The sequence below is a fragment of the Pelobates fuscus genome, chromosome 1, assembly GCF_036172605.1.
Source record: "Pelobates fuscus isolate aPelFus1 chromosome 1, aPelFus1.pri, whole genome shotgun sequence".
Lineage (NCBI taxonomy): Eukaryota > Metazoa > Chordata > Amphibia > Anura > Pelobatidae > Pelobates > Pelobates fuscus.
The window spans coordinates 33,403,533-33,428,001 of record NC_086317.1 but is presented as its reverse complement, the minus strand read 5'-3'; the positions used below and the strand labels follow the sequence as shown (position 1 = coordinate 33,428,001).

Below are 24,469 nucleotides of genomic sequence, written 5' to 3'. Positions count from 1 at the left end.
GGGGACAGTCGCTTGAAAGCATAGAGCTAGCGCACCATGAAATGCATTTATGCAGAGCTCAGGGTGCTGTCTGCATAGTATGCCCTTAATTGGCAAGCCTGCATGATTGGCAGGCAGCCTGACATGCATTCACGCCAGGCTGACCTAATTCCTTGGGCAAATTTTTTGGGGGCATGATTGCGGTTCTGGTTACGTGATTTGCATCAGTGGAACACCCTTTTACCTCAAAATCCTGCTTCACGGGACACTGCTATTAGGGGGTATGGATTTACTTGATGGAAGCGAAACATTAGCATAGGGTATGTGTTTTCTGGTAGCTATATCCTGTGATACCACCCCCAACAGATACATGACAATTGGGAGATATGACTGTTTTAATGTTTTCTGTCGATACAATTCTATAATTAGGCCCATCATAATTGTCAGCACCAAGCCCAATTGGGCTCTTAATCTGGCCCTGCCTGTAGACAGAGGGAGGATTACACCGATAGCAATAAACTTGAGAGTGGAGAGTCTGTCTTGGAACTGAAGAAAATGCTTAGCTGGAGGTTTTTCAGTTTTGCCATCTCTAAAAGCTGTCATGATAGCCGACCCGTGGACCCTTAATCTGTCTCTCAGTTAGATCAGTTTTCCCAACATAGGAGGTCCACATTGTGGTACATTGAATGCATGGAAAAAGGGCCAAAAAAGGCATCTCAAAAGAGCATAGGACATGTCCTTAAGGAGTTATACTGCAGGTGGTGCTCTTGGAAAAGACAAAGTGATACACTGTATGGAGAATAGAACGTCATGTGAACATTCATGTTTTAGAGGAGTAGTCTGTGCTGTTTCTGCCTCCCATTCAGGGTGGTTTTATATCTCAGCCCAGCCTTATGGGTGGGATCTTCAAACCAAGCCTGTTATCTGTTATAATAAGTACGGTATCACTCCAGTGCCTTGTTTGTAGCAGCAGCTCGGTATTACATTATGGCCAGTATAAAAGTTGCAGTAGTCACAGGGGGCAATAAGGGGGTTGGGCTGGCTGTAGTCAAAGCCTTATGCAAGCAGTTCAGGGGGGATGTTTAGCTCACAGCCAGGAACCCCAAACTGGGGGAGGAAGCTGTCAAGGCCCTGGAGAAGGAAGGATTGTCCCCCCACTTCCACCAGTTGGACATCACTGACCTGCCCAGCATCCAGGCTCTCAGGGATTTCCTAAAGGACAAGTATGGGGGCATTGATGTACTCATCAACAACGCTGGCATTGTTTTTAAAGGTGGGTACGGCTGCCCAGACTGCCCCTGGGGTGACAGGAATTAATGTTCTGTGCACACACTGCCGTCAGCTAGTAAAGAAACTACTCTGCTGGGGACAGAAGAAAGTTCAGTTCTCAAATGGTGAAAGTGAAACGCGTTTAGCTTGAGTTTGGACTTTTATACTTGGACTTTCTTTCATTTTGCTTATATGCTTTTGAGAAGTCTAGTATTGTTTTTATTATTATTTTTTATCTCTACAATAAATCGTAATTTTTTTTATATTAGTCCATATAATCCTTTCAAGCCTCCAGGAACACTATGTGGGGAATGCTATCCCAATAAATTAGCATATTGCCAACAAACCTCAGAGCCAGGAATTCAAGGCTCTGTCTAAGGTGAGCATAATCATTACTATCTCACTATATAGTATACACTATCTGTACAATACCACCTATGAGGTTTTTTCTCTCTGCTTGTTCCATATCTTCGGGAGAACATCGTTTAGGATAAAGGGGTGTGTTGCTGCCTCAAGAGCAAAAAGGAGTTACTTACGGAGCCAATAGCTTATAGGCTCCAACCCACGTGAGTGGTTTCAACCAATTGCTACTATTATTCATTTTTTATTTTTGTAAATCATCTGCACTATATTCTCTTTTTTTTGTTGTTTTACTTCGTATGTACATTTGGACACATTGTATCACTATGTTGGAGGGGTGAGTATACCCAGGGCCGGCCTTAGGCATTTGGGCGCCCTGTGCAAAAAATTTTCACAGCGCCCCCCCCTCCCCCACTCCTTACCCCTTCCCACACACCCTGTCACACACACACACAGGCAGACAGCCACACACACAAACACACAGAGGCAAACAGCCACACACACACACACAGACAGTCAAACACACACAGACAAACAGTCAAACACACACTGTCAGACAGCCACACACACACAGTCACACACAGACACACACACACACACACACACTGGCAGACAGTCACACACACACACACGCAGACAGTCACACACACACACGCAGACAGTCACACACACACACGCAGACAGTCACACACACACATGCGTAGACAGTCACACACACACACGCGCAGACAGTCACACACACACGCGCAGACAGTCACACACACACACGCGCAGTCACACACACGCGCAGACAGTCACACACACACACACACACAAACATAGGCAAACAGTCACACACACACAGGTAGACAGCCACACACACACAGTCAGACACACACACTCACTAACAGACAAACACACTCACAGACACACACTCACAGACACACACTAACAGACACACACTAACAGACACAGACACACACTAACATACACAGACACACACTAACAGACACAGACACACACTAACAGACACAGACACACACTAACATACACAGACACACACACACACACTAACAGACACAGACTAACATACACACACACACACACACACACACACACACTCACCCACACACACACACACACTCACCCACATTAACACATTTTTTTACATTTATTTAGACACCCCCCCAGCCTCCTTACCTTTGGGAATGCTGGGGGGGGTCTCTTCCTCCCTGGTGGTCCAGTGGCTGCTGGGCTGGGCGGGCAGCGCTGGCGGGCGGCTGGCGAGGGAGCATTTCCTCTGAGCTGTATGCTCAGCTCCCTCGCGCGCCGCAGAGTGAGGCTGGGAGCCGGAATATGACGTCATATTCCGGCTCCCAGCCTCACTGTGCGGCGCGCGAGGGAGCTGAGCATACAGCTCAGAGGAAATGCTCCCTCGCCAGCCGCCCGCCAGCGCCGCCCGACCGCCCAGCAGCCCGCCCAGCAGCCCGGCATGTCTGTTAGCCGCAAGGCTAACAAGACATTTGCCTTGGGCATTTGGGGGCGGCTTTTTTTGCCGCCCCCTGGAAAATGCCGCCAAAGGCAAATGCCTTGTTAGCATTGCGGCTAACAGACATGCCGTGTGAGCTATGCGGCCGCAGGGCGCCCCCTGCACCATGGCGCCCTGTGCGGCCGCACAGCTCGCACACCCCTAAGGCCGGCCCTGAGTATACCCCTTCATTATTTATATCTATATTCATTATAGCGCTCCACTCGCTGGTATATTGTTTATACCTTTCTTTTTCTTGTATTTTGCACTTTATTGTGGATTAAGGTATTCCACTTTTTGTGTTGAGCTGCTTTTATTCAGGCACTTTAGTATATCACTCACTATCTCAGTAAGGGATAGTTATTGTTTTCTCTGATAGTTTCTTCTTGGTTTAGGGTGTCCAATGGCACCCGTAAAGGGTGCCTTTTGACACCTATGTTGTATGTCATGTCCTTGAAGCAGCTAGAGGCTCCAAGGACATGACATACAACATAGGTGCCAAAAGGCACCCTTGACGCATAGGCACAGGCATCCTCCGACACTCCAGATGTTTTGGACTACACTTCCCATGATGCTTTGCCAGCATTATGGGTGTAAGAGCATTATGGGGGATGTAGTCCACAACATCTGGGGTGCCGAAGGTTGCCTAGCCCTGCTCTAGCTCAAAGTATTAGGATGCAGGAGGGGAAAGAGGGCCTTAAGTTAACATTTCGTATAAAGATTTATTTATTTGCAGATGATATAATACTAACCTTTTTAAATCCTGTGTCCTCATTAAAAAATTTTATGGGAGAAATTGAGACATATTCGCCCCTCTCACTACACAAGTTAAATGTGGATAAAACACAAGCACTCCTAATAAATACAAGGAAGTTCTTAGAAATACATATCCTTTCAATGGAGAGAGAAATCTAGCTATTATTTATGGATCGATATAACTTTTTTTTTAAATGATATTACAAGGATTAATCTTGCTCCTCTGTTGGTGGACGTTAAAAATAAACTGAATAATTGGAACCCCTTATATATATATATAAGGCAGTCAGACTTCATTCTGAATCCCAAAGTAACTACTGGGTATTTCATACCCAATAATTTTACTCATGGCTACTTCCAGAATTTAATGTTGAACAAGGTTATTGTTACAAGTTTTGCACACTGTTCTTGTAACTAGTGATGTACCGAACTGTCCGCCGGCGGACAGTTCCCGGCGAAATTAGCTTGTTCGCGTTCGCCGCGGCGGGCGGACACATGCGCAGTTCGATCCGCCCCCTATTCGTCATCATTGGGCAAACTTTGACCCTGTGCCTCTCGGTCAGCAGACACATTACAGCCAATCAGCAGCACTCCTTCCCTTCCACACCCTCCAACCTCCCTCCCAGCATCCATTTTCGATTCATTCGGAAGATGCATGCTTAGTGAGAGGAGGGAAAGTTTAGCTGCTGCTGATTACATAGGGAAATTGATAGCTAGGCTAGGGTATTCAGTGTCCACTACAATCCTGAAGGACTCATCTGATCTCTGCTGTAAGGACAGCACCCCAAAAAGCCCTTTTTAGGGCTAGAACATCAGGCTGCTTTTTTTTTTTTCTTCTTCCTGTGTAATGTAATTGCAGGTGCCTGCCTGCCAGCCTGTGTGTCAGGCTCACAGCATATACTGTGCCCACTTGCCCAGTGCCACCACTCATATCTGTTTTAACAATCGGTTAAGCTTTACATTTAAAATAAATATTTTTTTTTCACTGTAATAGAAGAGCAGTTGCCTGCCTGCCAGCTTCTGTGTGAGGTTGGATGCCTTGCTCATTTGCACAGTCAGTGCCACCACTCATATCTGTTTTAACAATCGGTTAAGCTTTAGATTTAAAATAAATAATTTTTTTTCACTGTAATAGAAGAGCAGTTAGTTGTCTGCAAGCATCTGGGTGTCAGGCCTACTTCAGCGTGTGCCCTGCACAACCCTGCCAGCGTGCTTTGACAGTTGCCAATCATATCTGCTGTCTCTTTAGCGTGCTTTTACAAAGAAAAAAGGTTTCCAGTGTAAGCTAATAGCAGCCAGTCAGTGTCCTTCAAGCGGCTCTGTCAGGCCTTCCTTCAACGTGTGCCCTGCACAACACTGCCAGCGTGCTTTGACAGTTGCCAATCATATCTGGTGTCTCTTTAGCGTGCTTTTACAAAGAAAAAAGGTTTCCAGTGTAAGCTAATAGCAGCCAGTCAGTGTCCTTCAAGCGGCTCTGTCAGGCCTTCCTTCAGCGTGTGCCCTGCACAACCCTGCCAGCGTGCTTTGACAGTTGCCAATCATATCTGGTGTCTCTTTATCGTGCTTTTACAAAGAAAAAAGGTTTCCAGTGTAAGCTAATAGCAGCCAGTCAGTGTCCTTCAAGCGGCTCTGTCAGGCCTTCCTTCAGCGTGTGCCCTGCACAACCCTGCCAGCGTGCTTTGACAGTTGCCAATCATATCTGGTGTCTCTTTAGCGTGCTTTTACAAAGAAAAAAGGTTTCCAGTGTAAGCTAATAGCAGCCAGTCAGTGTCCTTCAAGCGGCTCTGTCAGGCCTTCCTTCAGCGTGTGCCCTGCACAACACTGCCAGCGTGCTTTGACAGTTGCCAATCATATCTGGTGTCTCTTTAGCGTGCTTTTACAAAGAAAAAAGGTTTCCAGTGTAAGCTAATAGCAGCCAGTCAGTGTCCTTCAAGCGGCTCTGTCAGGCCTTCCTTCAGCGTGTGCCCTGCACAACACTGCCAGCGTGCTTTGACAGTTGCCAATCATATCTGGTGTCTCTTTAGCGTGCTTTTACAAAGAAAAAAGGTTTCCAGTGTAAGGTAATAGCAGCCAGTCAGTGTCCTTCAAGCGGCTCTGTCAGGCCTTCCTTCAGCGTGTGCCCTGCACAACCCTGCCAGCGTGCTTTGACAGTTGCCAATCATATCTGCTGTCTCTTTAGCGTGCTTTTACAAAGAAAAAAGGTTTCCAGTGTAAGCTAATAGCAGCCAGTCAGTGTCCTTCAAGCGGCTCTGTCAGGCCTTCCTTCAGCGTGTGCCCTGCACAACCCTGCCAGCGTGCTTTGACAATTGCCAATCATATCTGGTGTCTCTTTATCGTGCTTTTACAAAGAAAAAAGGTTTCCAGTGTAAGCTAATAGCAGCCAGTCAGTGTCCTTCAAGCGGCTCTGTCAGGCCTTCCTTCAGCGTGTGCCCTGCACAACCCTGCCAGCGTGCTTTGACAGTTGCCAATCATATCTGGTGTCTCTTTAGCGTGCTTTTACAAAGAAAAAAGGTTTCCAGTGTAAGCTAATAGCAGCCAGTCAGTGTCCTTCAAGCGGCTCTGTCAGGCCTTCCATCAGCGTGTGCCCTGCACAACCCTGCCAGCGTGCTTTGACAGTTGCCAATCATATCTGGTGTCTCTTTAGCGTGCTTTTACAAAGAAAAAAGGTTTCCAGTGTAAGCTAATAGCAGCCAGTCAGTGTCCTTCAAGCAGCTCTGTCAGGCCTTCCTTCAGCGTGTGCCCTGCACAACCCTGCCAGCGTGCTTTGACAGTTGCCAATCATATCTGGTGTCTCTTTAGCGTGCTTTTACAAAGAAAAAAGGTTTCCAGTGTAAGCTAATAGCAGCCAGTCAGTGTCCTTCAAGCGGCTCTGTCAGGTCTTCCATCAGCGTGTGCCCTGCACAACCCTGCCAGCGTGCTTTGACAGTTGCCAATCATATCTGGTGTCTCTATAGCGTGCTTTTAAAACCAAAACTTTGTTTCCACTGTAATAGAAGAGCAGTTGCCTGCCTGCCAGCTTCTGTGTGAGTTTCACAGTGGATACTGTGCCCTCTTGCCCAGTGCCACCACTCATATCTGTTTTTACAATAGCTTAAGCTTTAGATTTAAAATAAATAATTTTTTTCACTGTAATAGAAGAGCAGTTAGTTGTCTGCAAGCGTCTGGGTGTCAGGCCTACTTCAGCGTGTGCTCTGCAGACCTGTGCCAGTGTGCTTTGACAGTTGCCACTCATATCTTGTGTCTCTATAGCGTGCTTTTACAACCAAAATTTGTTTTTCACTGTTATAGATTGAATAGCAGTTACTTGTCTTCAAGCGGGTGTCTCAGGCCTACTTCAGCGTGTGCTCTGCAGCACTGTTCCAGTGCACATTGCCAATCATATCTGGTGTCTCTATAGCGTGCTTTTAAAAACAAAATTTGTTTTTCACTGTTATAGATTGAATAGCAGTTACTTGTCTTCAAGCGGGTGTCTCAGGCCTACTTCAGCGTGTGCTCTGCAGACCTGTGCCAGTGTGCTTTGACAGTTGCCACTCATATCTTGTGTCTCTATAGCGTGCTTTTACAACCAAAATTTGTTTTTCACTGTTATAGATTGAATAGCAGTTACTTGTCTTCAAGCGGGTGTCTCAGGCCTACAGTGTGTGCTCTGCAGAACTGTTACAGTTCACATTGCCAATCATATCTGGTCTCACAGTAGCTTGCACGCATAGTACCACTAATCCCCCAAAAAATGACAGGCAGAGGCAGGCCACCCCGCAGGGGCCGTCGTGGTCGTGGTGCTGTGATTCCCTTTTGCCCTAGAATAATGCCCAGTTTTCAGAAGCCACGTACCCTGAACTTGAAAAGTTCTGAGGACATAGTTGACTGGCTAACACAGGACACCCAATCTTATACAGCCTCCGCTCGGAACCTTGACGCACCATCCTCCTCCAGCTTAGCTTCAGGCACCTCTCAAGATAGCACTCACCCGCCTGCCGCCACCACCAAAACTAGCACCACAGCCGCTTTACTTGGTATGTCAGAGGAGTTATTCACACACCCGTTTGAAGAAATGAGTGATGCGCAACCATTATTGCTAGAGGATATAGATAACAGGGATATGTCTCAGGCAGGCAGCATTAAACACATGGAGGTACGGTGTGATGATGATGATGATGTTGTACCCGCTGCTGCTTCCTTTTCTGAATTGTCAGATACAAGCGAAGCTGTTGATGATGACGATGCGTCCATGGATGTCACGTGGGTGCCCGCTAGAAGAGAAGAAGAACAGGGCGAAAGTTCAGATGGGGAGACAGAGAGGAGGAGGAGGAGACCAGTTGGAAGCAGGGGGGGGTCGTCGCAAGGAGCTAGTGGCACAGTCAGACAGCATGCATCGGCACCCGGGGTCAGTGTCAGGGTTTCTTTGCTGTTTTAAACAGCAACCCTTTCTGTTTCAGTGATTGAGTTTTCAGCTGCAATTACTATGAGCTGCTTCTGCTTGTTGCCACGGTTACTCACCTGTGAGTAGTAATCAACCCTGCTGCTAATCAGTTCTGCCTATTTAAGCAGCTAAGCCCAGAACCTCCTTGCCCTTGCGTGGTTTCCTGTTCCCCAGAAGTCTCCTTGTTCCTGTGTTTCCTGTTTGCTCCTGGTTCCTGACTCCGGCCTTGTTCCTGACTCCGCTGCTCTCCGTGCTCCTGATCCTGGCTTGTCTGACTACCCGCTCTGGTGACTGACCCCTGCTTGATTCCTGGACTTTGCTTTTGTTATTTATTTGTTATTTATTAATAAAGGTGTGTTTGCATCTACTTCTGTCTCTGTCTGGTTCCTGGTCCCTGACAGTCAGCCCGACAGCACGCCAATCAACGCATGCTGTGTCCACCACCAGAATGCCGTCATTGCAGAGCTCAGTAGTGTGGCATTTTTTTTGTGTGTCTGCCTCTGACAACAGCGATGCCATTTGCAACCTGTGCCAAAGGAAACTGAGTCGTGGGAGGTCCAACACCCACCTAGGTACAACTGCTTTGCGTAGGCACATGATCTCACATCACAAACGCCTATGGGATCAACACATGAGTACAAGCAGCACGCCTACTCTAAGCCGCCATCCTCCTCCTGGTCCAGCATCTTCAGCCACGTCAACCACTGCTGTCCTTCTTGCCCCCTCTCAACCATCCGCCACTCCGTCTCCCGACTTGAGCAGTTCCCGCTCATCTGCCCACAGTCATGTGTCTGTCAAGGACATGTTTGAGCGTAAGAAGCCAATGTCACCAAGTCACCCCCTTGCCCAGCGTCTGACAGCTGGCTTGTCCGAACTATTAGCCCGCCAGCTTTTACCATACAATCTGGTTGAGTCTGAGGCGTTCAAAAAATTTGTAGCTATTGGGACACCGCAGTGGAAGGTACCCGGCCGGAATTTCTTTTCACAAAAGGCAATCCCCAACTTGTACTCGATTGTGCAAAAGGAAGTCATGGCATGTCTGGCACACAGTGTTGGGGCAAGGGTCCATCTGACCACTGATACCTGGTCTGCAAAGCATGGTCAGGGCAGGTATATCACCTACACTGCGCATTGGGTAAACCTGCTGACGGCTGACAAGCAAGGAATGCGTGGCATTGCAGAGGAGTTGGTGACACCGCCACGAATTGCAGGCAGTCCTGCTGCCACCTCCTCTACTCCTCCTACTCCATCCTCTTCCATAACCTCCTCGGCTGAGTCCTCTTGTGCCGCTGCTTCTTGCTCCACATCAACGGCACCCCCCCAGCTCCCCAGGTACTATTCCACATCCCAGATACGGCAGTGTCACGCCGTCTTGGGTTTGACTTGCTTGAAAGCAGAGAGTCACACCGGACAAGCACTCCTGTCCGCCCTGAACGCACAGGTGGAAAAGTGGCTGACTCCGCAGCAACTGGATATCGGCAAAGTGGTGTGTGACAACGGAAAAAATTTGATAGCGGCATTGAAGTTGGGCAAGTTGACACATGTGCCGTGCATGGCACATGTGTGTAATCTGATCGTACAACGCTTTGTGCATAAGTACACAGGCTTACAGGACGTCCTGAAGCAGGCCAGGAAGGTGTGTGGCCATTTCAGTCGTTCCTACACGGCCATGGCTCACTTTGCCGATATCCAGCGGCGAAACAACATGCCAGTGAGGCGCTTGATTTGCGACAGCCCTACACGTTGGAATTCAACACTCCTAATGTTCGACCGCCTGCTCCAACAAGAAAAAGCTGTTAATGAATATTTGTATGACCGGGGTGCTAGGACAGCCTCTGGGGAGCTGGGAATTTTTTTGCCACGTTACTGGACGCTCATGCGCAATGCCTGTAGGCTCATGCGTCCTTTTGAGGAGGTGACAAACCTAGTCAGTCGCACCGAAGGCACCATCAGCGACATCATACCATTTGTTTTCTTCATGGAGCGTGCCCTGCGAAGAGTGCTGGATCAGGCTGTAGATGAGCGTGAAGAGGAAGAGGAAGAGTTGTGGTCACCATCACCACCAGAAACAGCCTTATCAGCATCGCTTGCTGGACCTGCGGCAACGCTGGAAGAGGATTGTGAGGAAGAGGAGTCAGAGGAGGATTGTAGCTTTGAGGAGGAGGAGGAGGAGCAAGACCAAACACAACAGGCATCCCAGGGTGCTCGTTGTCACCTATCTGGTACCCGTGGTGTTGTACGTGGCTGGGGGGAAGAACATACCTTCAATGACATCAGTGAGGAGGAGGAACGGGAAATGAGTAGCTCGGCATCCAACCTTGTGCAAATGGGGTCTTTCATGCTGTCCTGCCTGTTGAGGGACCCTCGTATAAAAAGGCTGAAGGAGAACGACCTGTACTGGGTGTCCACGCTACTAGACCCCCGGTATAAGCAGAAAGTGGCGGAAATGTTACCCAATTACAACAAGTCGGAAAGGATGCAGCATTTGCAAAATAAATTAAAAAGTATGCTTTACACAGCGTATAAGGGTGATGTCACAGCACAACGGGAATCTAACAGGGGGAGAGGTGGAAGTCATCCTCCTCCTCCCACGACCACGCCGGCAAGGACAGGACGCTTTAAAGACGTGTTGTTGATGGAGGACATGCAGACCTTTTTAAGTCCTATGCATCGCCACAGCCCTTCGGGATCCACCCTCAAAGAGCGACTCGACCGACAGGTAGCAGACTACCTCGCCTTAACTGCAGATATCGACACTCTGAGGAGCGATGAACCACTTGACTACTGGGTGTGCATTCTTGACCTGTGGCCTGAGCTATCCCAATGAGCTATCCCAATTTGCGAAAGAACTTCTGGCCTGCCCCGCTTCAAGTGTCCTGTCAGAAAGGACCTTCAGTGCAGCAGGAGGTATTGTCACTGAGAAGAGAAGTCGCTTAGGTCAAAAAAGTCTAGATTACCTCACCTTTATTAAGATGAATGAGGGATGGATCCCAAAGGGACTGACACTGGGCGATACATTCGATTAAAAAAGGCCTGATGAGATGAGCTGCCTTGGGCTAAAAATTGTCCACACGCTGCTGTATTTTAGCTCAGAATGACGTTTGACTTGCGTGACTTATCCGCCACCAACTAGGGTTCAAGCCGCCATGTTCTAGGGCACTTTCTGCCTGTGAAACAAACATCAATTTTTCTGGACGCTGCTACAGCAGCGGCTGCAACAATACCAAATTTTTCAGGCATGTGTACATGCCTAATTTTTAGGCCCACTGGTGCAAGTGGACTGATTACAATTACAGGGCCTCTAAAGAGTCCTGTATTGTTATTTGTCGTCACTACCTTCCCGCGTCGGGAGTGGGTCATTTGCGCCCCTGCTGCCTTCCTTGCATGTGGTAGCTGTTTGTCAGGGATTTGTCAATCCATATCTGCCAAGTGACCCTATGTAGGGGGAACAGTCCCTATTCTGCTCTGTGTCAGTGTGTATCATGGTCTCTGTGGACAAGGAACAGTCTCTATTCTGCTCTGTGTCAGTGTGTATCAGGGGTTTTGAGGACAGGTGTCAATCCATATCTGCCAAGTGACCCTATGTAGGAGGAACAGTCTCTATTCTGCTCTGTGTCAGTGTGTATCAGGGATCATTAGGATAGGTGTCAATCCATATCTGCCAAGTGACCCTATGTAGGAGGAACAGTCTCTATTCTGCTCTGTGTCAGTGTGTATCAGGGATCATTAGGACAGGTGTCAATCCATATCTGCCAAGTGACCCTATGTAGGAGGAACAGTCTCTATTCTGCTCTGTGTCAGTGTGTATCAGGGATCATTAGGACAGGTGTCAATCCATATCTGCCAAGTGATCCTATGTAGGAGGAACAGTCCCTATTCTGCTCTGTGTCAGTGTGTATCAGGGATCATTAGGACAGGTGTCAATCCATATCTGCCAAGTGACCCTATGTAGGAGGAACAGTCCCTATTCTGCTCTGTGTCAGTGTGGATCAGGGATCATTAGGATAGGTGTCAATCCATATCTGCCAAGTGACCCTATGTAGGGGGAACAGTCTCTATTCTGCTCTGTGTCAGTGTGTATCAGGGATCATTAGGACAGGTGTCAATCCATATCTGCCAAGTGACCCTATGTAGGAGAAACAGTCTCTATTCTGCTTTGTGTCAGTGTGTATCAGGGATCATTAGGATAGGTGTCAATCCATATCTGCCAAGTGACCCTATGTAGGAGGAACAGTCCCTATTCTGCTCTGTGTCAGTGTGTATCAGGGATCATTAGGACAGGTGTCAATCCATATCTGCCAAGTGACCCTATGTAGGAGGAACAGTCCCTATTCTGCTCTGTGTCAGTGTGTATCAGGGATCATTAGGATAGGTGTCAATCCATATCTGCCAAGTGACCCTATGTAGGAGGAACAGTCTCTATTCTGCTCTGTGTCAGTGTGTATCAGGGATCATTAGGATAGGTGTCAATCCATATCTGCCAAGTGACCCTATGTAGGAGGAACAGTCCCTATTCTGCTCTGTGTCAGTGTGTATCAGGGATCATTAGGACAGGTGCCAATCCATATCTGCCAAGTGATCCTATGTAGGAGGAACAGTCCCTATTCTGCTCTGTGTCAGTGTGTATCAGGGATCATTAGGACAGGTGTCAATCCATATCTGCCAAGTGACCCTATGTAGGAGGAACAGTCCCTATTCTGCTCTGTGTCACTGTGTATCAGGGATCATTAGGATAGGTGTCAATCCATATCTGCCAAGTGACCCTATGTAGGAGGAACAGTCCCTATTCTGCTCTGTGTCAGTGTGTATCAGGGATCATTAGGATAGGTGTCAATCCATATCTGCCAAGTGACCCTATGTAGGGGGAACAGTCTCTATTCTGCTCTGTGTCAGTGTGTATCAGGGATCATTAGGACAGGTGTCAATCCATATCTGCCAAGTGACCCTATGTAGGAGAAACAGTCTCTATTCTGCTTTGTGTCAGTGTGTGTCAGGGATCATTAGGATAGGTGTCAATCCATATCTGCCAAGTGACCCTATGTAGGAGGAACAGTCCCTATTCTGCTCTGTGTCAGTGTGTATCAGGGATCATTAGGACAGGTGTCAATCCATATCTGCCAAGTGACCCTATGTAGGAGGAACAGTCCCTATTCTGCTCTGTGTCAGTGTGTATCAGGGATCATTAGGATAGGTGTCAATCCATATCTGCCAAGTGACCCTATGTAGGGGGAACAGTCTCTATTCTGCTCTGTGTCAGTGTGTATCAGGGATCATTAGGATAGGTGTCAATCCATATCTGCCAAGTGACCCTATGTAGGAGGAACAGTCCCTATTCTGCTCTGTGTCAGTGTGTATCAGGGATCATTAGGATAGGTGTCAATCCATATCTGCCAAGTGACCCTATGTAGGGGGAACAGTCTCTATTCTGCTCTGTGTCAGTGTGTATCATGGTCTCTGTGGACAAGGAACAGTCTCTATTCTGCTCTGTGTCAGTGTGTAACAGGGGTTTTGAGGACAGGTGTCAATCCATATCTGCCAAGTGACCCTATGTAGGGGGAACAGTCTCTATTCTGCTCTGTGTCAGTGTGTATCAGGGGTTTTGAGGACAGGTGTCAATCCATATCTGCCAAGTGACCCTATGTAGGGGGAACAGTCTCTATTCTGCTCTGTGTCAGTGTGTATCAGGGCTGGGCTTTGAGGACAGGTGTCAATGTTAGGTGATGTCTGCCCTTTATGGATTAAAAGCAGACTCTGCATCAACTGTGCAATTTTCCATGGGAGTTTTGCCATGGATCCCCCTCTGGCATGCCACAGTCCAGGTGTTAGTCCCCTTGAAACAACTTTTCCATCACTATTGTGGCCAGAAAGAGTCCCTGTTGTTTTTAAAATTCGCCTGCCCATTGAAGTCAATGGCGGTTCGCCCGGTTCGCCGGTTCGCGAACATTTGCGGAAGTTCGCGTTCGCCGTTCGCGAACCGAAAATTCCGGGTTCGCGACAACACTACTTGTAACTCATTCTAATATAATTCTGTTTTGTTTTTGTTTTTTGCTGCCAGCTGAAGACAATACTCAGTTTGGTACCCAAGCCGAAGTCACAATGAAAACCAACTTCTATGGCACTAGGGATGTTTGCAAGGAACTGCTGCCACTAATTAAGCCGCACGGTAAGATTACAAGGATAGTTTAGCCACATAGTAAGAAATGTTGAAAAGAGATTTCAATTCCTACTAGTTTAATCTTTTACACAACTCTTTATGATGTTGAAACAAAAGAAGGTAAAAAATAAGTGATTTCCAAATGTGCCACAAAATGGGAAGAAATTATTTTCCTTCAAATAGAAATTAGATTTCTCTTTGGATCAAAAAGTTGTTATCCCATATACTCAGCAATTGTATGATTGAGAGGTGCAAAAAAAGAAATTTAGAAATCTACACATCTGTATCCTGTAACTTTGCACCTGGCTGTCACCATAGAAAAAGCGTCCAGAGAGAGAAGAAATACACAATCCTTGTGTTTCTCCTCATTTGCATTGTGTGCTGTGCCTCAACTGAAATGGATTGTGATACAATTTACTAAATCTTAACTATAAACCGAAAATAAAACAGAACATCACATAAAAAGGTTAAAGGAGGGGCGGGGCCTGACTGCCGACGGGATCAGACGTGCTCTGTCTGAGCTCCCGCTTCAGGGCCTGAAGAATCGGAGCCAAATAGGAGCCAAAGGCAACAACAGTTCCTTACTGGTGCCCACCGTGACCTCCAGCTGATGGGGCACACGGGGATACCTCTCACAACCATTGACTGGCATCCACAGTAACCCGACGAGGCCCGAAGCTCGCTGGAGCTTGAGCCGGGCAGGGACGGGCGCTCTCCCGGGTCTCCGGCCGGTGTCTCGCCTTCCCCCCCCTCTGGACCGGGAGGGTTATCCCGGTCTCCATGGGCTGCTACAGACATGCTAACCTGGGCCCAAACAACCGCCCTACCACAGAAGGCTTACAGGGCAGGGCCCCCCAAGATGACCGCTGCACGTCAACCATGTGCGCGACCAGCAAACACAAACAAGCTGAACGCAGACCACCCAACACCAACCGACCATCATGACAACCTGCCCCAGAGCATGGCCGGCTGACAATAACGTGCAGACCCAGGCTCATACAACCAAAGCTCAGCAGAGAAAAACGGGGAGTAAGAAGTGCGGGACACCACTGAACTAGCCTTCTAACGCAGACTCACTGCTGCACTTGGACGGCCTGCTCAAGCTGCATTTTACCCAAAAGAGCTACCTGGCACGACACCCTACTTATGCCTACAAACCCCACTACAGCCTCCCACCTGCAAAGCGATCACCTACACACCTGCCCACAAGCAAACTGGCACCCACGCAGCCGCCCAACACCCACACTCACCGGGCATGGCGCCAACGCAGACCCACTCACCAGCCTCAGTGCGGCTCTACCACACAACGGTCACCCACGCTCCTAACTCATCCTGGCAAAAGAGACACGTGCTACAGCGCCCACCACAGGCACGGAATCGACCCAGGGGAAATGGCCCGGGACAAGAACCTTGCTGCCCGACGGCTGCCATGATGCAGCGGTGTAAAGGACTTTGGGACTGGCAGCACATGTGCATAAAACAGGGAGTACCCTTGGTGCTCTGGGGTGGTAGCCTACCAGCAGTGGGCATCAAATGAGCCACCCAATATACAAACTGTCAGGGTAGTGCGCAATAGTGAAGGGACAGCTAGGCATAATGCGGCTAACCTTTCAGCTTAAGCATCCCCGCTGACGAAACCTGATAGTCCACATCACCTTATTTTAAGCTCCTACTCACTAACATGTTGTCAAAATTAGTATTTACCTGGTCCACTGTAGACATGTGCAAACCACGCAGTACAGTAGTGCAGTCTAACTTGAGGGTAACTTGCGAGACGATTCTCAGACATTAGACCAACCCTATAGCCTGGAAACCCTTGTTAACCCTGCAGAGTCAATCCAATACCACAACACACTCCTGCGTATATTTAACATGTAAATGTACAGTACCCGCTTTAGCAAATGCAGGAGTGAATGGGCTAGCATGTAACCTCACATTTAGTTTAGACTCCAGCAGTCCCATCCAAGCGTTGCCTATATTACCTGATTATACTACTACTTAACAGCTAAGAGATACCAAAGTGTGAATAATCCTACCAAACTGCTTATTACTTATAAAATTGTGCATGCATCAACATACCCCTTTTTGTTACAAATGTTTATAAAGAAAAAGCATGAGGATTGCCGTTGGGGTACCCCATGTGCGTTGTTAACTCATATGCACTGCAAAAATAAAGAATATATAAAAAAAGGTTAAAGGAACAACAGCTTTGAAAGCTAGCTAGCTTATCGGCTGAGACTGATCAGAGCTTACCTGGGGAGACTTAGTGGAAACTTCTGTTAGGTAGCGGTGTCTGACAGACCCCATCATGTAGTGGTTACAGTGCTTGAACAATTGGTCAGTGACAATCCTTTGGAAATGTGAGTCTTGTTGGTTAAGACCCCTGTGCCTCCTCTTACTGCTGAGAGGGGCTTAGAACTGCAGTAATATTCATAAAATAATCAATGTTTCTGTTCCCTTAGGGAGGGTGGTCAATGTGTCCAGCATTTTTAGCTTCAATTCTTTGGGATGTTGCAGCCCAGAGTTACAGAAGGTCTTTCGTAGTGAGTATATCACAGAGGAGGAACTGGTCAAACTTATGGAAAAGTATGTAGAAGATGCCAAGCAAGACATACATCAAAAATAAGGCTGGCCAGAAACTGCTTAAGGAACATCTAAAATATGAATATGAATCAAGGCAGTTTCTTCAATACTTTGTTGTATTTTTCTTAATTTAAAAAAAAACATTGAAGTACTGCTGTGGATTTTGATATCCTCGTGTAAGCTTCTAAATATATATAAACAATAATAAATCTAAAATAATTATAGGTTCAGATTTAGCAACCTGTCTATCTTATTTTTTAAATGAAGGATTTTCGATGATTCACTGGGCTCATGTACTGTTCTGCAATTCCACAATTCAGATTTACTTCCGAAGCCAGGTGAGGACTGATATAGGGTCGCGGGGGTTAGGGGGCAATTTGTGGTAATGCAATCGTGAGAAGCAGAGTGTACATCACTTAGGCATGTACATATCTGTGAATGTTTCCTCATGCAGTGCAGGTCATACTAATATATGGTCCCAATCTCCCAAAATCCTATCAGAGTAAAATACCAGCTTTTGCATTGCCAGTATTTTTGCAATACCGGCTACAACCAGGAAGCCTCAAAATACCAGCTGTGCCGGTAATAATATACCAGTTAAGTAACAATCCAACATTGCCAAATAGCATCCCTAGTAAGTAAGCAAAGAAACATGTAAAAGTTAAAGGACCACTATAGGCACCCAGACCACTTCAGCTCAATGAAGTGGTCTGGGTGCCAGGTCCATCTAGGATGAACCCTTTCTGCTGTAAACATAGCAGTTTCAGAGAAACTGCTATGTTTACCTATGGGTTAATCCAGCCTCTAGTGGCTGTCTCATTGACAGCCGCTAGAGGCGCTTCCGCGCTTTTTCACAGTGAGAAGACGCCAGCGTCCATAGGAAAGCATTGAGAATGCTTTCCTATGGACTGACTGAATGCGCGCGCGGCGCCTTGATGGGGTGCAGCGCCTTGATGAATATCTTGAGGTAGTTGTAGTCTCAGAGGTAATGGAATATGTAAAAATGGAAGAATACAGCGGAATATAGTGTAGTATATCTTATGTAATGTAAGAAAATAACAAAGAGAATAGAGTATGAAGAGCAAAGGTAGCTCTGTCTGAATGCGCATAGGGGGGTACAATCCCATCTAGGGATATTCTGTGTCTTCTTTAAAGCGGCACTGTCATGGCCGAATCCCGTTTTTTTTAACCCTCCTCCCGACTCCACTACATCTAATTGCCCCCGTAGTCACCCCCAAATGACCCTAGTCCCCCCATATTACCTATTTTTTTATCTTAATTTCGTGCCCGGACCTAGGCCCTGGGCACCGCCATCTTTGTGTGGGCAAATGAAGGCCCTGTGGGACATATCATCTGCCCACACTAGATAGCGCTGTGAAATTCCCACGCATGCCCAGTTAAACACTTGGGCATTAGTATTGTCCAAAATTCGGACGGGAATTTCGTCTATTCGTTCGTCAGTAAGACAAAGGAATGAATAGAAATTTCAGATGAACAAATAAACACAAAATATCGGTGTTCGTTTGTTCGTTCATTCAGTTTATTGCAAGGAGGGAGCTACCGGCTTGCAGCTCCCTCCTTGTAATATGTAAAAATAGAAGCGGCAGGGGGCAGTGCTCCCCGCCACTTCCTAAGGCCCCCCATGTCCTCCCTCACTCTATGGGGGTCTATATGACCCCCATGTTAGCAAAAGGGAGATTAAATCTCCCGAATGCCCCTACTCGCTATGCCGAGAGTAGGGGCATGTCTACTAAACAGTGAGCAGCCAGTGGCAGCTCACTAGACATGTGCAATTCGTTTCAGTCCGAATATGAATTCAGACGAATTTCAGGCAATTCGGACGAATTTCGGGCAATTCGGCAAATTTCGGGCAATTCGGACATTCGGGTACTAATATACTTACCCAGTGAAAGAAGAAGAATGTTACATTGTATACAATTTTAAATAAAAAGTATACAAACATAGCCAGGATTCACCTGTAAGCATTTGCAACACTTACAACAATCAAGTAACATACATTCATATAAAATGTAAGTTATTTAGCCAGTCAATGTAATGACAGGAATAAATAAGTAGATAACTCCCTAATTCCCACGGTATTAGGGAGCTATCTACTAAAAGGCTGAAAGACCTAAATTGGTCTTTCAGCCAAATTTACTAATACTAAGTAAGGATTACTTAGTATTAGTAAATTATGCCCCTACTCACTATACCGCGAGTAGGGGCATGTCTATTAAACAGTGAGCAGCCTGTGGCTGCTCACTGTTAAAAAAAAAAAAAGGTCCCCCTTCCTGAGCCCCCACCCGCGCTTTTAAACTAAAGGGGGGACCTAATGTCCTCCCCCCTGGCCTCCACCCCTGAGCGGTGGGTGGGGGCCCTAAATACTAATAAGGGGGACCTAATGTCCTCCCCCCTAGCCCCCACCCCTGAGCGGTGGGTGGGGGCCCTACATTAAAATAAGGAGGGGGGACCTAATGTCCTCCCCCCGGCCCCCACCCCTGAGCGACGGGTGGGGGCCCTAAAAAAATGTCCCGCCCCCCCCTTTTCCAGGTGACTAGGGGTCCCCAAACCCCTAGTCACCCTCTCCTCCCCAAAAAAAGATCCCCATAACTACCCCCCTCACCCTAAAAATAATGAGGGGGGGACCTTTAACTAAGAACCTGTAAAAAAAAAACTTACCATTCGATGTTTTCTTTCTTCTAAAATCTTCTTTTTTCAGCTCCAAAAAAGGCCAAATAAAAAACCATAATAACCGACGCAATAAAAAAAAAAAATAAAGAGTGCAAAAAAAATAATCCATCTTCACCCATGGAGGGCTCCGCGCAGACTGAGCTCTGCAGGGCGGGGGAAGGCTTATAAAGCCTTGCCCCGCTCTGCAATTAAGCTCAGAGCACTCTGATTGGTGGGTTTAAGCCATCCAATCAGAGTGCTCTGACAGGTAAATGAAGAGACTGACAGGTAAGTCTCTACATTTACCTGTCACAGCACTCTGATTGGTTTGTTTGAAATCCACCAATCAGAGTGCTCTGTGTCATTTTACACAGCGTGGGAAAGTTCTTTGGAATTTTCCCACGCTGTGTAATTTGACTCATAACTCTCTGATTGGTTACTTAAAATTACACAGCGTGGGAAAACTCCAAAGAACTTTCCCACGCTGTGTAAAATGACACAGAGCACTCTGATTGGTGGATTTCAACCAACCAATCAGAGTGCTGTGACAGGTAAATGTGGAGAATTACCTGTCAGTCTCTTCATTTACCTGCCAGAGCACTCTGATTGGATGGCTTAAACCCACCAATCAGAGTGCTCTGAGCCTAATTGCAGGGCGGGGCAAGGCTTTATAAGCCTTCCCCCGCCCTGCAGAGCTCAGTCTGCGCGGAGCCCTCCATGGGTGAAGAAGGATTATTATTTTTTTGCGCTCGTTTTTTTTTTTTATTTTTTTTTTAATTGCGTCGGTTATTATGGTTTTTTATTTGGCCTTTTTTGGGGCTGAAAAAAAGAAGATTTTAGAAGAAAGAAAACATCGAATGGTAAGTTATTATTATTTTTTTTTTACAGGTTCTTTGTTAAAGGTCCCCCCCTCATTATTTTTAGGGTGAGGGGGGTAGGTAGGGGGGATCATTTTTTTGGGGGCGGGAGGGGGTGACTAGGGGGTTGAGGACCCCTAGTCACCTGGGGGCGGGGGGGACTTTTTTTTAGGGCCCCCACCCGCCGCTCAGGGGTGGGGGCCAGGGGGGAGGACAATAGGTCCCCCCTATTGGTATTTAGGACCCCCACCCACCGCTCAGGAGTGGGGGCCAGGGGGGAGGACATTAGGTCCCCCCCTTATTAGTATTTAGGGCCCCCACCCACCGCTCAGGGGTGGGGGCCAGGGGGGAGGACCTTAGGTCCCCTCCCTTTTTAGTATTTAGGGCCCCCACCCGCTGCTCAGGGGTGGGGGCCAGGGGGGAGGACATTAGGTCAGCCCCTTTATTAGTATTTAGGGCCCCCACCCACCGCTCAGGGGTGGGGGCCAAGGGGGAGGACCTTAGGTCCCCCTCTTTTTTAGTATTTAGGGCCCCCACTCGCCACTCAGCGGTGGGGGCCAGGGGGGAGGACATTAGGTCCCCCCTCTTATTCCAATTTAGGGCCCCCACCCGCCGGTCAGGGGTGGGGGCCAGGGGGGAGGACATTAGGTCCCCCCCTTATACCAATTTAGGGCCCCCACCTGCCGCTCAGGGGTGGGGGCCAGGGCGGAGGACATTAGGTCCCCCCCCTATTAGTATTTAGGGCCCCCACCCACCGCTCAGGGGTGGGGGCCGGGGGGGAGGACAATAGGTCCCCCCCATCATTATACTTAAGGGCCCCCACCCACCAGAGGGGGGGCTTTTTTCTTTTTTTTAAACAGTGAGCAGTGTTTACTGTTTAATAGACATGCCCCTGCTTGCGGTATAGCGAGTAGGGGCAAAATTTACTAATACTAAGTCATTTTTACTTAGTATTAGTAAATTTGTCTGAAAGACCAATTTAGGTCTTTCCGCCTTTTGGTAGATAACTCCCTAATACCGTGGGAATAAGGGAGTTATCTACTAAGCGGCTGCAATAGAAGTGCCGAAGTCCCGAAATTCCAAAGTTCCGAAATTCCAAAGTTCCGAAATTCCAAAGTTCCGAAGTGTCAAAGTGCCGAAGTTGCCGAAGTTCCGAAGTGCCGAAGTTCCGAAGTGCCGAAGTGTCGAACTGACAAAGTGCCGAAGTTCCGAAGTGCTGAAGTGCCGAAGTTCCGAAGTTGCCGAAGTTCCGAAGTGTTGAAGTGCTGAATTGCCGAAGTCCCGAATTGCGAAAATTCCGAATTTCGGAATGCTGAACCGAACCGAAAATTTTCCCCATGAACATGCCTACAGCTCACTGTTATTAAAAATAAAAAATAAAAATGACGCCCCCCTTTCCAACAAATAGCCCCAATGGTGGGACATCTATTAACACAGTGCCCCCCGAGCACCCACCCAAGCCCGGCGAGTGGGGGCTATTCAACTAAATGGGGGACATAGGGTCCTCCTTTGCCTCCACCCATGAACGGCGGATGAGAGCCCTAATAGACAATGGGGGGAATCTATTGTCCCCGCCGGGCCCCCACCCGTGTTGGCCGGGGGGCATAAATGACAATGGGGGGGACCTATTGTCCTCCCCCTAGCCCCACCCCTGAGCGGCTGGTGGGGGCCCTAAAAGACAATGGGGGTAAACTGTTGTCCCCACCTGCCCCCACCCTTGTAAAAAATAAATAAAGGCTGAAAGACCAAGAAATCTTTGTCTTTCAGCTTTATGGTAGATAGCTCCCTGATACCGTGGGAATTAGGTAGCTATCACTGGTCAGATCGGAATATCATTAATTCAAATGACATTTCAAACCGACCTAAAAGTACTGAATGTCTTCTTAACATGAATGAACAAACTGTTCTCATTCTATTCAAATTAAATTTGGTCATTTCGCCGGCGTTCTGTCTAAATGACAGGACGTTCAGGAATAGTGAAAGCAGGCATCGCAAGATCACGGAGGAAATGGTGAGTATTGTGGGAAAATTTCTCTGACCGACAGGAAGTCGGGCAGAGCGGGTCTGGCATAGGAAAAATACATACCGTATATACTCGAGTATAAGCCGAGTTTTTCAGCCCATTTTTTGGGCTGAAAAACCCCAACTCGGCTTATACTCGAGTCAGAGTCTGTATTATGGCAATTTGCATTGCCATAATACAGACTGGGGGGAGAGGGGGGCTGGCAGAGCTGTACTTACCTTTCCTGCAGCTCCTGTCAGCTCTCTCCTCCTCCGCGCCGTCCGTTCAGCACCTCGGTCAGCTCCCAGTGTAAGTCTCGCGAGAGCCGCGGCTCTCGCGAGACTTACACTGGGAGCTGACAGAGGGAGCTGCACAGACCGCGCGGAGGAGGAGAGAGCTGACAGGAGCTGCAGGAAAGGTAAGTACAGCTCTGCCAGCCCCCCTCTCCCCCCCACTGAACTACCAATGCTGGACCACCAGGGAAGGAGAGCCCCCCTCCCTGCCATATATCAAGCAGGGAGGGGGGACGAAAAAAAAAAATATAAATAAAATAAGAAATAAAATAATAAAAAAAAATTAATAATAAAAAAAAAAGGGGTATAAGGACCACTATGGGAGGGAGGGGGTGGGTTAAGGACCACTATGGGAGGGAGGGGGTGGGTTAAGGACCACTATGGGAGGGAGGGGGGTATAAGGACCGCTATGGGAGGGAGGGGGGGGTATAAGGACCACTATGGGAGGGAGGGGGGGGGTAAGGACCACTATGGGAGGGAGGGGGGGGATAAGGACCACTATGGGAGGGAGGGGGGGGATAAGGACCACTATGGGAGGGAGGGGGGTATAAGGACCACTATGGGAGGGAGGGGGGGATAAGGACCACTATGGGAGGGAGGGGGGGATAAGGACCACTATTGGAGGGAGGGGGGTATAAGGACCACTATGGGAGGGAGGGGGGGTATAAGGACCACTATGGGAGGGGGTGGGATAAGGACCACTATGGGAGGGAGGGGGGGTATAAGGACCATTATGGGAGGGAGGGGGGGGTATATGGATCACTATGGGAGGGAGAAGGGGGATAAGGACCACTATAAGAGGTAGGGGGTGGGATAAGGACCACTATGGGAGGGGAGGGGGAAGTAAGGACCACTAGGGGAGGGGAGGGTAAGGACCACTAGGGGAGGGGAGGGTAAGGACCACTAGGGGAGGGGTGAGTCAGGACCACTGGGGGGGGGAGTGAAGGAACACGGGGGTGGGGAGGTAAGGACCACTGAGGGAGGAGGAGGGGAAGTCAGGACATATGGGGGGGGGAGGGGGCGGCAAAAAATGTTTTGCCTACGGCGGCAAATATCCTTGCACCGGCCCTGCACACACTGCATTCATGCACACACACTCTGCATTCATGCACACACACTCTGCATTCATGCACACACACACTGCATTCATGCACACACTGCACTCATACACACACGCTGCACTCATACACACACACATACGCACACACTGCATTCATTATGCATCAATTAATATATTTTTTTTAGGATCTAATTTTATTTAGAAATTTACCAGTAGCTGCTGCATTTCCCACCCTAGTCTTATACTCGAGTCAATAAGTTTTCCCAGTTTTTTGGGATAAAATTAGGGGCCTCGGCTTATATTCGGGTCGGCTTATACTCGAGTATATACGGTAAGTCCCTACTTTGTCTTATGTTTTAAAGAAAACTAGAATAGATAGGAAGAAACGGAGAACAGATCCTGAGAGAGGGAGAGAAGAAGAAGCGATTAGGGAAAGGTACGTTCGGCATGACAGTGCCAATTTAAGGATGGTATTCGCCCCACCTTGGGGTCCCACAGGTTTGTTGGTAGGTTGGTGGTTAATGTATAAAAACAAGAATAAAAAACATATAAATAGTGC

The 24,469-nt window shown here is 48.0% G+C and overlaps 1 pseudogene; it reads left to right on the top strand.

Annotated features, from left to right (window-relative positions):
- The first annotated feature begins 934 nt into the window (after window positions 1–934).
- Window positions 935–17,110, top strand: LOC134602493 (carbonyl reductase [NADPH] 1-like; annotated as a pseudogene).
- The last annotated feature ends 7,359 nt before the right edge of the window (window positions 17,111–24,469 follow it).